We start from the raw sequence: 15,855 nt of genomic DNA, 5'->3' as shown, positions 1-15,855 counted from the left end.
TATATATCCTGGGGCTCTTTACTACGATCCCACAATGGGCCCTTTCACATATTCTGCAGTGAGCTTTCCTACTGTATTGGGGCCCCCCGGGGTGGCAGTAAACAGGAGATATATGTCACCAGCATACCAAGAAAATATAAGGGTCCAAAGCAGTGGGAGATCTATCAGGGTTGCAAAGGTTGTCTTGCCACCGAGCCCTGGTGTTCTGCCACTGTGGGATTACCCAGCCTCCTCTTGCTGTCCTGCCCCTGCTATTGACAGCGCTGGTCTGGCATCTCTTGGAATTTACAGGCTGGTTCTCCTGTCCTAAGGACAGGAGAAATCAGTCTGTTTTTTCAGTAACTGAGAGTCCTGGTGGAGTCCTTCCTGCAACTTGCTCTTCTCCCTGCCAATGAGGATGCAGGGGAAGGAGCAGATCGGGCGGCCATGGTTGTGTGAGCGCTTGCATTATGCAGTGTCAGCGAGCAGAGGGAGGGGGGGAGGAATCCCCCGCAGGAGCTGACTGGGGACGCTCTCCCTCTCAATAGAGACTGTGTTACTCCAATGGCGGCCCGAGTAAGATGTGGCGCATCCGCTACGAATGCAAACAAAAAGACATTGCTTTTTTGTAATTGGGGGGCATAGTTGGGGCACAGCACAATGTTGGGGGGGTCAGGGCCCCCTCTGACCCCCCCTAGGGATGCCATTGGTCACGTCAGACAAACATTCCGCCATTCACTTCAGACAAACATTCAGCCAGTCACCTCAGACATCTCCAGTCTCAACCCAGGATATTCTTATCTTACCTATCCTAGTTCAACCTGCTGAATTAAAAAAATATATATTATTGACAAATTGAAGCTGTCCTTGCCACCAGTAAACCACTGGAAAGGGCCCCAGCAAAAGTATTTATTTGAGACTATTCAATCTTATCTTTATCATTCTGGTATTTGCCTCACCATTCATATTGTTGGGGATTGCTCTATTTCACACAATAAAGCTCTACAGGCATATTTGGGCTTATCTGGACTCAATTTTTTATTTACAATTTTTTAATTTTTTATTCTGCCTTGGCTATACTCTTGGTGGTCTTCTCATAGCCCAAATAAGATTTTATATGTGTTAAAATCTGTACTCAGACACCTTTAGGATTATATGACAAAATTATATTGTAACGGTGTGTTATAAGTCAATTATTACAAACCTGTACATTTATATTATTATTGGCCAAATTTTAATTCATAATACACTCTAGCTTAATTAAAGCTGGTGTTGTTTTTTTGTCATAAGGGTGTGTCAGAGTGGTAAAGAGTGGTAAAGATACTCCACCACTAAGCTCAGCTGTCAGAAACCATGAATCAGACCGAGACAGAAGTACAGTTAATCACACCTATTTAATAATAATAAAAAGGTAAACAGAGTAAGGAAGTCAATACATAGCCAGAGTTCAGTAACCAGATCGGGTAGTCAGCCAATGTAAAATGTCAGAGAGCCAGAGATCAACTTAGTAGTACAGCCAGCAGGATCAGGAGCCAGAAGGGACATCAGCCGAGCAAGTCCACAATAGGAACGCAGGAGAAAGTCTCAGAGATGTGACCAAAGGCGAAGGCAGAGATGAAGTGAGCTGGACGGCTTTAAGTAGCCAGGACTGATGAGCAGATCATCAACAGCTGAGTCACTGTGGAGAGAAAGGAGCTGGCAATTAGCCAATAGCTGAGCGGCCAGCTCAGAGGAGGAAGGGCTGAGCCTAGCCCTGACATCAGCAAAGGAAATCAAGCTTCAGAGGGATTACCAAACACCCTGTGGGGGTACATATATATCTGTTGAAGACAGATTGACTGCACATCCTGTGTATTTGGTGCTGGGAAAGCTAGGTTATATATGTGTGTGTGTGTGTATATATATATATATATATATATATATATATATATATATATATATATATATACATATATATATATATATATATATATATATATATATATATATATATATATATATATATATATATATATACATATATATATATATATATATATATATATATATATATATATATATATATATATATATATATATATATATATATATATATATATAAAATTTTTCACTCTTTGTTATATTGCAGACATTTGCTAAAATCATTTAAGTTCATTTTTTTTCCTCATTAATGTACACACAGCACCCCATAATGACAGAAAAACACAGAATTGTTGACATTTTTGTAGATTTATTAAAAAAGAAAAACCAAAATATCACATGGCCCTAAGTATTCAGACCCTGCAACAAGAAAAGATGCAACAAGTTTTTCTACACCTGGATTTGGGGATCCTCTGCCATTCCTCCTTGCAGATCCTCTCCAGTTCTGTCAGGTTGTATGGTAAACGTTAGTGGACAGCCATTTTTAGGTCTCTCCAGAGATGCTCAATTGGGTTTAAGTCAGGGCTCTGGCTGGGCCATTCAAGAACATTCACGGAGTTGTTGTGAAATCACTCCTTCATTATTTTAGCTGTGTGATTAGGGTCATTATCTTGTTGGAAGGTAAACCTTCGGCCCAGTCTGAGGTTCTGAGCACTCTGGAGAAGGTTTTCGTCCAGGATATCCTTGTACTTGGCCGCATTCATCACCAGTCGTCCTGTCCCTGCAGCTGCCATGATGATGATGATGCTGCCACTACCATGCTTCAATGTTGGGACTGTATTGGACAGGTGATGAGCAGTGCTTGGTTTTCTCCACACATACCGCTTAGAATTAAGACCAAAAAGTTCTATCTTGGTCTCATCAGACCAGAGAATCATATTTCTCACCATGTTGGAGTCCTTCAGGTGTTTTTTAGCAAACTCCATGCGGGCTTTCATGTGTCTTGCACTGAGGAGAGGCTTCCGTCAGCCATAAAGCCCTGACTGGTGGAGGGCTGCAGTGATGGTTGACTTTGTACAACTTTCTCCAATCTCCCGACTGCATCACTGGAGCTCAGCCACAGTGATCTTTGGGTTCTTCTTTACCTCTCTCATCAAGGCTTTTCTCCCCCAATAGCTCAGTTTGGCCAGACGGCCAGCTCTAGGAAGGGTTCTGGTCGTCCCAAACGTCTTCCATTTAAGGATTATGGAGGCCACTGTGCTCTTAGGAACCTTAAGCGCAGCAGAAATTTTTTTGTAACCTTGGCCAGATCTGTGCCTTGCCACAATTCTGTCTCTGAGCTCTTCAGGCAGTTCCTTTGACCTCATGACTCTGACATGCACTGTGAGCTGTAAGGTCTTATATAGACAGGTGTGTGGCTTTCCTAATCAAGTCCAATCAGTATAATCAAACACAGCTGGACTCAAATGAAGGTGTAGAACCATCTCAAGGATGATCAGAAGAAATGGACAGCACCTGATAAATATAACTATATAAGTGTCACAGCAAAGGGTCTGAATACTTAGGACCATGTGATATTTCAGTTTTTCTTTTTTAATAAATCTGCAAAAATGTCAACAATTCTGTGTTTTTCTGTCAATATGGGGTGCTGTGTGTACATTAATGAGGAAAAAAAATGAACTTAAATGATTTTAGCAAATGGCTGCAATATAACAAAGAGTGAAAAATTTAAGGGGGTCTGAACACTTTCCATCCGTCCCCACTATATATATATATATATATATATACAGCAGGTGCACTCAGCGGGACTTGCAGAAGGGCAGGCTGTGTCTCACCAAAACATGGACATTTATTAAGCTATGTTGGAAAATTCCTCCTGTTGTAAGTCCCACTGATTGCACCAACCAGAGTCAGACATCCTGAATAATAATTTAAGATTTAAGGTATACTGCATATACATAGACATTAATTGGTAGATTTGATTTTTAAAAAAAGCTTCTCTAACTTACTTGAACTCAAGTAAGAATCTTTCTATTTACCTGACTGCAGAGAGGGAGGATCCATGGTGTAGACACTTCCTATTGGTATTAACGAGGTTTGGTTCTACCATTGGTTTAAAGAATTGGTTTGAAGCTAAATGTTTGCAGACCCACTGAACTAATGCAGCAATTTGCCTATTCAAATTCATTGTAATCATATTTAAATTAGGTCACTCAACTTAGGGGGTGCTAATGGGGGCTTTGTTATGAGCCAGACACTCACTATAAGGCCACTTTCACACTGAGGCGCTTTACAGGCATTTTAGCGCTAAAAATAGCGCCTCTCCTGTCACTCCAGTATCCTCTGCAGTATTCCGATTCTTTTAGTAAACTCCTACCTGTGCTCTTTGTCTCTAGTAAATGTGAGACCAAGCCTTACTCATTAAAATTTCCCTGCTTTCCTGCTAATTGTAAAAGAAAAAAAATGAATTCTACAGCCAAATATGTGCTGCCAGTTTACAGTGTCACTCAGGCTGTCTGTGAAAATCGTATTGTTCGGTAAAAACTAAATGCAGGTTTAAAGGGTGTTATATAAGGGATTTGTGTATTTTCAGTGTTGCCATCAAAGCCACATGAATACCATTGTACGGTATTTTTTTTTTGCATTGGTACATTTCCCCCATGGCAGTGTTCAGTTCCCCGTGCCTTCTTTTGACAATAGCTTGCCTATTAGTCTTGAAAATGGGCAAAATTTTGTATCAAGATTCACTTCTCATGGGTTTTAAACAGGTTGGATGCTAAGTTTGGGGATCGCAGACCTCATGCTAGGTTTGAGAAACCTCCAACAAAACAAAGACAAGCAAATGCACACATCCCTATCCACCGTCTATCTTGTGACAGGGGCCTTGCAGGCACCAGAAGTCCCCAGTGGTGTGATGACACACAACAAGGTGCGGCAAAAAGGCCAGATGGACCGCTGCCATGGATCATGGATCTTCACTTGGAAGAGTAGCCAGGGTGGGTCTAAAATAGGGGGTTTGAAAAGTTTTTTCTTTGTGAAAGGGTGGAAGGAAGGGATGAGATACTTGTATAATACCTTTGATGGACTCAGAAAATAAGTGTCAAAAACGTGCCAGAATTCCTTATCTCTGTTCCAGGTTGGCTACTAGCATTAAAGCCAAAGCATCACCGTGGCAGTCAGATAACCAACATTCTCAAAAAGTCATCAATAGCATTTTACATAATAGTGTACTTGGATCATTTTGGAGAAGAAAAATAAACTTATAAATTCTTTTAGGATTAAGCCACCATAAACAACAGACCATGTTTTGATAAACATAACAGCATCTGCAAGCAACCTATTGTTAATAATGATATACTGTAATTGCAGGGTTCAGCTGTGCAATACTGACCCTGAACTTTCAGCTAATAGATTGGTACTTGGAGATGCAATAGAAGAGTAAGTAAATTTAACGGTTTCATCATATTTGTGAATATATTTCCAAATCAAGATGATATTATATATCTTCAGAATTATGCGTAAATATGTAAAATAAATATTGCTTCATAAATAACAGACTTTTAAAAATGTACACTTGAAAATGGCAACCAATGTCTGAATGAAAATAATCAAGCACTGCTTTATATGCTGACCATGTTGTATGAAATAAATTGTTTATTTTATAAAATTCAGTAGGCTTTGAATCGTTAAGAGGATAAGGCTTCACACAGCCATTTACTTCCCAATACAATCTTTAAGAAGCAAAGTACTTTTCGGTTGGTAAAATAGAATCTGGTATCAGGGATTATTCTCCTATGCTTGTCAGTGCAGTATATCCTTATACCACACTGCTCTTATCTCTGTTCCCAAAAGGCTAGCTAAAACCTGCTTATCATTAGCTGCTGTGAATTGAAAATCTAAAATTAATGAGCTCCATATTCCTGACATGAATCCCAGTGGATTGTCATCCATCTGGAGCTCACATTGCTCATCTTCCTCTTTTTTTTCATAAAACCAAAGTATGCTGGAGAATCTGTATGTATCTTGATAGCCTTGCTCAGCTTTGTCCTGGATTAAATAAGGATCCTCATCCTTAGGAAAGAAGCACTTCTTTAGAAGATGACCTAGTTTGAAAGCAGTTTGCATACAATACTTGTTAAAAAAAATTGCTAGTTTTATTTGTTTATATTTTAACCTTTAAAAAGTCAAGATGTAGGGTATATCTGTCAACTCAAAGATATTTTATTCTTCATAGTGATCTTATGTCTTTAGTATCCTTCTCAAGAAAGTACCTTTGTCCCCAAGTGGCTATAGCAGAGTGGTGACTATGGGCACAAGCATGTCAATCAGATCCTTCGGATTTTGTACTTTAATTTGAAAAGGTTTTTAATCGCTCAGAGAAGATACGTATTGAAACTTCTACCCTCCCCCCAAAACTGTAACCTATATCTGGCAACCCAGTTTCTATATCTGGTATGCTCATAGCAGTTACACCAATAGCTTTAAATCATAAACAGGGAGTTTCTACTCTGTTATCATATCTGATAAGGGAGCTAACTATACACATCAAACCTATTACATCACCTACAGTACGACAAGCAGATAGTACCTGTTCACTCATTGATGTATGTGGACATGGTGTGCTAAAATCTGAAAAAGAACATACATGGGGTACAAATGCCTAGTGCATTACCCAAGTTTTATTGGAGAAACCAAATAGCCAAATTAATACTCACAAACAACAGAAGTAATATGCAAGACACTCTCTGATGGTCAATCAGCGTGGTGAGGTTTGATGGTGTGCTAAAATCTAAAAAGCTACTGAAGCTACTGAATCTCCCCTAACAGAAAGGTGATAAGATACACAAATTATTTTACTTGTGAATTGGGATGAGTGTATTTGGCCATTTGTTAGTTTTGGATATTGTATATTTAGTTAGACTACAGACTATAGATTAAAGCTGGTAATAGATTAATCAAAATTTAAAAATAAATAACTACAAGGCCAATTACTCTGACTCACCACATTTTTGAGGCTTATTGTACATATCAGTTCTGCATAACTATAACAAATCATCTTACCAAAGCAACAAATGCAGTGACAGACCTGGTAAGTCATGCTCCAATCTGTAGAAGATCTGAATTTGAGACCTAACCCCCTCCCCCTTGCCAAGGAAAATTCAGTGCATGGTTATATCAGGATAATTTTTTTGGAAATGTCTAATTAAATGGGGGCAATGCCCACGAATCATAACATTTCCATCTTATCAGATACTGTAGCTTACCATAATGTAGCCGATAATCCAGAGTCCAGGAAATGGATTCCCTCTAAATGTTTTTAAAAGACAGGATGGATCTTCATTGAATGAGGTAGCTTAAAGTCATTGTAAAAGTTTATTATTTTTTATTAAAACAATACACAGGTCACACCTATCTGCTTTGTGCAATGGTTTTGTACAGAGCAGTCTCGATCCTCTTCTTCTGGAGTTCCGTACTGGCACTCCTAGCTTCTCCTATTTGGCAAGAGCCAATGGCAACCGCTGCTATCAATCTGCACTGTAAATAGGGAGAGAGCTGCTGCTTTTGGGCACAGCGCTGGATCAAAATCAGGTTCAGGTAAGTATACGGGGGGTGAGGGGGAGATCCTGTAGCACAGAAGGTTTTTTTACCTTAATGACGAAAATGCATTAAGTTAAAAAAAAACAACTTAAAAATCCAATTCCAGGCTAAATAAAAAATGATCCCTTGCAGTGGGGCTGCAAGGGACACAGCCCCACTGCAAGGGTTAATCACTCGTTTATGTCTAGGGCTACAATAAAAAGGAGATTTTTATCTGATCCTCTGCTTCTCCCCACAGCTAGACCAGTCCCCACAGCTTCTGCACCCCCACACTTCACTGCTCTATGGTCTTGACATCATTAAGACTAGAGCCCTGCTCTGGACATGAGGATGCTGAGGGACAATCCATGCCTGCCAGGGTAGTGGAGGATCATGCAAATACAACTGTTTCTCCCCTCCCTAGGCAAGCAAGAAAGTAACCCTTGCAGTGCAGGCACAACCCCACTGCAAGGGATCATTTTTTATATGCCCAGAGTGGGCTTTACGTTTGTACAGCACAGGGTTAATTTTGGTCATCACTGCAAGAGGACCAATGAACTTAGGTTCACATTTTAAGCTGTAAACATTTTGCAGATAACCAGACTTTATCACCTACAGGTGATACCTCTGTTTTTTTTTTTTTGTTTTTTGTTTTTTTTATAGGATTCTTGACCAAATCTTCTAGAGGTTTGGAAATGAAGATGGGTGAAATCCTTAACTGGCAAAAATGGCATGGGCTTTGAGAATTGGAACTATTTGTATTCTGATAATGGTAGGTAGTAAACGGAGTCATCCGAGAGATGGCAGGTGAAACAACAGAGATATTACTTTAATGTTTGATTCTCCTTTCAATCTGACCATTTGATTGTGGATGAAAAGGAGTTGACATATTGCTTTCAATCCCAATTGTGGAACAGAATGTTTTTCATAACAATAAATGAATAGAAAAAGACAAATCTGTGGACCCAGTGTTTTAGTGATTATGTATAGGTACCATCATCCCTCTTAATGTCTTTGCAACATCCAAATAGTTTAGGGGTGCACAGTGCACTATTGACATCATACAGATTCCAATAGGACAGGTCTGCCTCTCCTTGTGTTCCCTCATAGTCATTCTGCTGGCTTCTGAAGTATACACATTACTGTGATTGTAAATAGGCTATGTTATATTAATGGTGTAAGTAATATTAGACAGTCATAATATCAGATATTAAAAAATTACATTTTGTATGGATTGATTATATGTTTGTCACAGTTTTTTTTTTATCATAATATATTATATACAATATAATACAGTACATTGTAAAATAGTTGGATTGTATGTGAAGAAATGTTCTCAGAATTCTATGGACACTTTGAAATTTTCTACCTTTTTCAGAGTGTTCTACAATGATCCAGTGAAGCTCCACTGAGTAAATGATGATTCTAGGTACAAAATGTAACATTGACAACTAATGAACATGAATTGAAACAAGTGGGTAAATCATTCTCTGCAAGCATTCAATTTGTTATTGATACAAAGGATTTTTCATAATATATAGAGATATCCCTCTAAAGATATATGTTTCAAAGTGCAAAAAAATTAAACCACAAGCAGTCGCCCTAAAATAACTGTAGTAGTTTAAAACATTTGCAAGATTGAAGTCACTGATGTTTTTTATAATATTGCTTTGGCGAAGTGATAAAACTTGTTGTAATTGTTAGCAAATCAATAACATTTTCCAGTTGAATAGAGCTAATAAATATAACTGATGGATTGATCAAATAATAAATTGTGGTAATCAGGTATCATGATTTATCCCAAAAGATCTTATGACCATAATGCTTCATGATTTTGTAGACACAAGGCTCATTTTACCACCCTATGACTCATGCAGTATTTATAGCTGTTATTAGCCACGTGGCTGCTGTTTTTTTGTGTTTCAGTTGTTCTTTATCAAGTTTGATTAACGTAACAAAGAAATACAGTTACAATTACATCAATTATTATTGCAGAAAAGGAGTGATATTAAACACACTACAGTTTGCAGAACATGTCAGTAACCAAAGGAGGTACAGCAATTTAATGCTGGTGTAACAAGGACTTTGTTTTGTTGGGATTCATTAGGTTAGCAAAAAGAGGGATCAAGGGGGAAAAGGGAAGGAATTTGGAATCATCATTGTTTATGATCAGAACGAAAGGAGAGTAAATTGCTAAAAGGAATATCATGTGCAACCTTGTACTTCAGGCAAATATACCGGTATATACAGTACATGGCAAAGCCATGCAAATTATGGGGGTAGAAATGGAACCAGTAGAGTGTGCAGCAAAGGTTTGCAAGCCACATTTTCCATTTCAAGGAGTATTTGGTCATAGTAGAGCTCTTTAATGCAACATTTTTTCAAGAGCACAAAATCTGTTGTGGTCATCAGTGGTTTCACTAAGGGAAAGTGCCAGGTCAGTGTTAAACTGTTTTACTACATTAAATTTTGCTGCTATCAATATGTGAATAGCAATAGTTTTGACCTGTGGAGGGATTTCATCAATGTTGAGCAGAGCCATTTCCACTGTGGGTAAATTCTGAAAGTTAAGTAAATATGTGGTTCCAGTAGGTATGCACTGAGTTGCAGTACTAAAGTATATGTATCATAGAGCCAATGGAGCCACATTTGCGCCAGCATTGGGGTGATGCAGAGGTATAGAATTTTGCAAGTTTATAGGGGGTAAGGTGCCATCTATGAGCCACTGCATTAATTGATCACCAGTGATCAGCACATACAGAGGAGGTGATTGGAATGTTTGTCATCATCTATAAAGGTAAAACTCTTTGCAGATATCTCGTTTGCATTTAACAAAGGAGGAAAGCTTTGTGAAGGAGGATTTGTTTTGAAGGTTTTTATAAAATACAAATATACCTTTTTTCTTTGATTGAGTGGGCTCATAGTAATGGAACAGATGTTGCTCCAAGTGAATATTGAGAGGAGTGGGGTATGTGTGTAGAAGGTGTCGAAATTTGTAGGTATTTAGTCATATGAGGGTATTGAAATTTGTTCTTGTAAATCTTTGAAAGATTTTACCTATGTGCTTGTATATACATCTTGAATGTGTTTTATACTGAGTTTTTCCAATGGTTTTAGGTTCAGTTGAAGTATATGTAGTTCTAGGACGTTAATGGGCATCACAAGGTTACAGCTTGCTTTGGAGGAGTTAGGCGATGCATCAAGGTATCATAAGGCTTCAATGGTGGCCTGTATGGAAGGGCAAGTGTGAGGATAAGGATTGGTTACCAAAACGGATAACAGGAGGGTAAGTAAAGAAGAGCAGATTCTTTAATATGGCCAATAGTTTATCCGAAAGCGGGTTCCACCAGTATCAAGTCTGATCTAATAGGGCTGAAATGTAATAGTGTTGAATGTTAGGAAGGGACATGCCGTCTGCTGATTTATGTTTAGTCATAATGATATAGGAGGTTTCCTTTTCCATATGTAATGGTTAAGGGCGGAGCGGACTTTATTGAAAAAGGAATATGGCACATGTATAGGTATGGTCCTAAAAAAATATAGAAGTTTTAAAAGATGCAATCCTGCCAGTTGTAGATAGTTCAAATTTGGAAAGCTTTCGTAGATCTTGGACCAAATGGGTAATAATGGGGTTAAAGTTAAGGTCATATATTTTGGCAGTCAAGTTCGGGATGTTGATACCCAAGTATACCCAAGTGTTTTATTGACTCAGGGGCCCACTGATAGGAATAGAAAGAGCTAAGAGTAGATTGTGTAGTTTGTCGGATGTTTATTCCTAAGATTTGTGATTTGGTCACCTTATAGCGAGAAAGGGTACTATAGGTAGTGAGGAGTTTTTGTATCTCTGGGAGTAAAGTCAGGGGGTCAGTAAGGATAAGAATGACATCAGCAAAAAAGCCAATTTGGTGATAAGTCAATCCTATATGGTTTCCTGTTATACCAGACCATGTCCTAACTGAGTGTGCTAGAGGTTCCATCAGCAAAGCAAAAATGAGAGGGGACAAGGGGCAACCTTGCCGCGTGCAGTTGGAAATTGAAAATTCCTGCAATAAGATTCCAGAGGTAAGCACCTTCGCTGAAGGTTGTGAATATAAAGCTAAGATAGCTGTGAGTATACAGTCTTAAAATCTGAATTTGTGTATTGTAGCTTATAGAAACCCCCAGTGAACCCGGTCAAAGGCTTTTTCCGTGTCATGCTCCAAAATTAGTGTTGGTAGTTTTTTGGATTTCTACATAGCACAGTATGTTAAGCATATGTCTAGTGGCAAAAAGAAAGTAAATACTGCTCTCAAAAATAAACAGAAAAAATGTAAAATAGAACAAAATATGTGAAGCAGCAGCTAACATAATATGGAATACAAAACATATGCACAACAACTGGGTAAAAAATTGCTGCGCTGAAATATGATCAAATAAGTGTGATAATCACAATGATAATACTAATAATAATAAAAAGTGCACATAAAATGGTGATGACAAAAAAAGTGGCAAAAAGTCCAAACAATATGATATGAGCTGGGTCAAAGTGGGAGAGTGCAATCTTCCGTCCCCGGTCATAGTGGAACACCAAAACAAATGCACGCTTACCTGAGGCAAGCCATAGAGAGTTTGCGGCTTAAAACCCATCCAAGGCCTTTCTAGGATATGTCAGGAAACAAGCTTGCAGGGAACCCTGATCCAGGATCGATATACATGAGTGGAAGGGGCCCTCCGGTAACGTGACATATGGATTCTTCAGTAAAGCAGTTGCAACACTCTGATATCAAACTCTAAATGATGAATGGTAGCCATGAGTTAAGATTTGACAGAGCACTGTTACACTGGAGAGACATCTGTAATTACAGTTGTTTTTAGAGAAAATACTAGATAGGTCTCTGTTTTTGCACAAGAGCAACTGGTTTCATAATCTCCAGGTGATAAGTATGCAGCATCTTCATCTTTAATACTTGCATATATGAGCTCTAGCCCCTGCATGTAAGGGTGGCTCCATAGAATGCTGAAAGTGATTGGAACATCCTAAAACAGGAAATCTGGAGACAGTGCAATATACTGCAATATATGCAAGGATTAAAGATGAAGATGCTGCATACTTAGAACCTTATCACCTGGAGATTGTGAAACCAGTTGCTCTTGTGCAAAACCGAGACCTATCTAGTATTTTCTCTAAAAACAACTGTAATTACAGATGTCTCTCCAGTGTAACAGTGCTCTGTCAAATCTTACCTCAGGGCTACCATTCATCATTTAGAGTTTGATATCAGTGTTGCAACTGCTTTACTGAAGAATCCATATGTCACGTTACCGGAGGGCCCCTTCCACTCATGTATATCGATCCTGGATCGGGGTTCCCTGCAAGCTTGTTTCCTGACATATCCTAGAAAGGCCTTGGCTGGGTTTTAAGCCGCAAGCTCTCTATGGCTTGCCTCTGGTAAGCGCGCATTTGTTTTGGTGTTCCACTATCACTGGTGACGGAAGATTGCACTCTCCCACTCTGACCCAGCTCATATCGTATTGTTTGGACTTTTTGCCACTTTTTTTTTTGTCATCACCATTTTATGTGCACTTTATATTATTATTAGTATTATCATTGTGATTATCACACTTATTTGATCATATTTCAGCGCAGCAATTTTTTACCCATACGTCTAGTGGCATCTGGGGCTTGTCTGCTTTTGATAAAGTCAACTTGGTCTGGGTGAACTAAAGCTGGCAGGATGTCCAGGAGTCTTGTCGCTATTACTTTAGAATACACTTTTATGTCAGAATTAAGTAAAGAAATGGGCCTACAGTCACTAAGAATGATGAGGTCTTTATCAGCTTTGGGTATAGTTGTTACAATTGCTTGGAGCGTTTCTTTGGGAAACCACCCTTAAGTTATTGCATAGTTAAATACATTAGCTAAATGGGGGGCCAATTGAGTCTTAAAGTGCTTATAAAATTTGTTGGGTCAGCACCAGGTGATTTGGACAGAGGAAGGGAATCATTTACGGCGGTAATTTCATCAGACGAAATCCGCTGGGAAAGGGATTCAAGCTGTTGGTTTGAAAGAGATCAATACTGTTGATGAGAGGAAATTATTGATCTGTATGGTGGATGGCTGAAACTGTCAGGGCTGGCTCAGCCCTTCCTTCTCTGAGCTGGCCACTCAGCTGTCGGCTAATTGCCAGTTCTCTTCTCTCTCCACAGTTAACCAGCTGTTGTGGATCTGCTCGTCAGTCCCGCCTACTTAAAGTCGTCCAGCACACTAATTTCCTGCCTTCGCCTTGGTCACATCACAAGAAACCATCTCCTGCGTTCCTATTTAAAGACTGGCTTGCTGACATCCCTTCTGGCTCCTTATCCTGCTTGCTGTTCCTCCACTTGGATCCTTGACTTCTGGCCAGGCTGATTACCAAATCTGGTTACTGAACTCTGGCTTGGCTGACTACCCAATCCAGTTACTGGACTCTGGCTATGCTTTTACTATGCTTACTCTATTTACCTTTTTATTTTTATTAATAAACAAGTGTGGTTTAACTGTACTTCTGTCTCAGTCTGGTTCATGGTTTCTGATAGAAACTTTGTAACGTCAGATTTAAGGTCATATAGTGAAGCGTAAAATTTCCGAAAAGCTTCAGCTATATGTGTGGGATTATGTGTGGGATTTGTAAAAGATACCTTAGTGTCTTTATCTACAATGTTAGCAATTTCGGCTTTCCTCTATTTTGCCTTTATATTTCTCGCCAATGTACAGTACACCCCAGCCTTGTTGTGAAGCACATAGGAGGTGGCTTTTAAAATTTTTAGTTGTTTCTCGTAATGGTATAGAAGATGTGTTCTTAATGTCTGTCTGGCCAAGCAAAGGTCCGCCAGCAGTTGGTGAGTAGGAGCAGTTTTGTTGCATTCTTCTTGACGCCTTATTTCTTTAGTTAGGGGTTAAAATTTTTGGTTTCTTAATTTCTTGGCATGGGAACCAATTTTTAGAAAAATAACTCTCATATAGGCTTTATAAGTAAGCCAGAGAGTAGTGTGGTCAATGTCTCCGGTGTCATTAGTTGAGAAAAATAAATTGTGAGCTTCAGTGATTTGTGCAGCATAAGCAGGGTTTGACAGGTGGTGGGGATGAGGTTAGAGAATCAGAGACATCGGTTGACACTGGCTCATGGTCTGACTAAGTTATTAGACCTAATGCAGAAGAAGATAGACATTGTACAGACCACTTACAGGATCTGTCAAAAACATATCTATACGAGAATGTGATTTATGTGCAGGTAATAAAATAAGTATAATCCCGTTCCATCGAATGGTGACAGCTCCAAACGTCAAACAGGCCATGTAAGTGTAGAAATTGTTCAAGGCTGTTGTGAGAAAGTTTAGGGGTAGAAGTGTCAAGATGTGGGTTTTTCACCACATTCACATCCCTCCCTATGATCAAGAGACCTTGGCGTATAGTGTTAATTCTTTTCCTAATTTTCGATAGAAATTTGACCTGCATTGATGTTGGGCATGTGAATATTAACCAAGGTAAAGACAACTTTGTTAATTTTGCATGTCAGAATCAGGTATCTGCCATGAACATCTTCTAATGTTGACAATAACTGAAAGGAAAGGTTGGGGCTGAGAGCAATCAGAACTCCCGCTTTCTTGTTAGAAGAGCAGGCAGAAAAGATTTGTGGAAAGTCCTTAACCCTTTCATGACTAAGCCTATTTTTGAAATTTGGTGTTTACAAGTTAAAATCCGTATTTTTTGCTAGAAAATTACTTAGAACCCCCAAACATTATATATATTTTTTTAGCAGAGAATCTAGAGAATAAAATGGCGATTGTTGCAATATTTTTTATCACACAGTGTTTTAAACGCAAATTTTTGGAAAAGTGACACTTTCATGAATTTTAAAAAATCCAAACAGTAAAGTTACCCCAATTTTTTTATATAATGTGAAAGATGATGTTACGCTGAGTAAATAGATACCAAACATGTCACCCTTTATAATTGCACGCACTCGTGGAATGGCGACGAACTACGGTACCTTTGAATTTCCATAGGCGACGCTTTAAAAATTTTTTACGGTTACCAGGTTTGAGCTACAGAGGAGGTCTAGGGCTAGAATTATTGCTCTCGCTCTGACGATCGCGGCGATGCCTCACATGTGTGGTTTGAACACCGTTTACATATGCGAGCGCGACTTCCGTATGCGTTTTCTTCGCTGCGCGAGCTCGCGGGGACAGGGGCACTTTAAAATTTTTTTTTTTTTTTTTATTTATTTTATTTATTTTTGTACTTTATAAATTGTGTTTAAAATTTTTTTTTTTTTTTTTTACTTTTATTGCTGTCACAAGCAATGTAAACATCCCTTGTGACAGTAATATGTGGTGACAGGTACTCTTTATGGAGGGATGGGGGGTCTAAAAGACCCCCCATCCCTCCTTTACACTTCAAAGTATTCAGATCGCCGAAAA

This window comes from Aquarana catesbeiana, linkage group LG02 (assembly GCF_042186555.1).
Source record: "Aquarana catesbeiana isolate 2022-GZ linkage group LG02, ASM4218655v1, whole genome shotgun sequence".
In the NCBI taxonomy this organism is placed as follows: domain Eukaryota; kingdom Metazoa; phylum Chordata; class Amphibia; order Anura; family Ranidae; genus Aquarana; species Aquarana catesbeiana.
The sequence above is the reverse complement of the archived record's forward strand: the minus strand, read 5'-3'. Positions refer to the sequence as shown.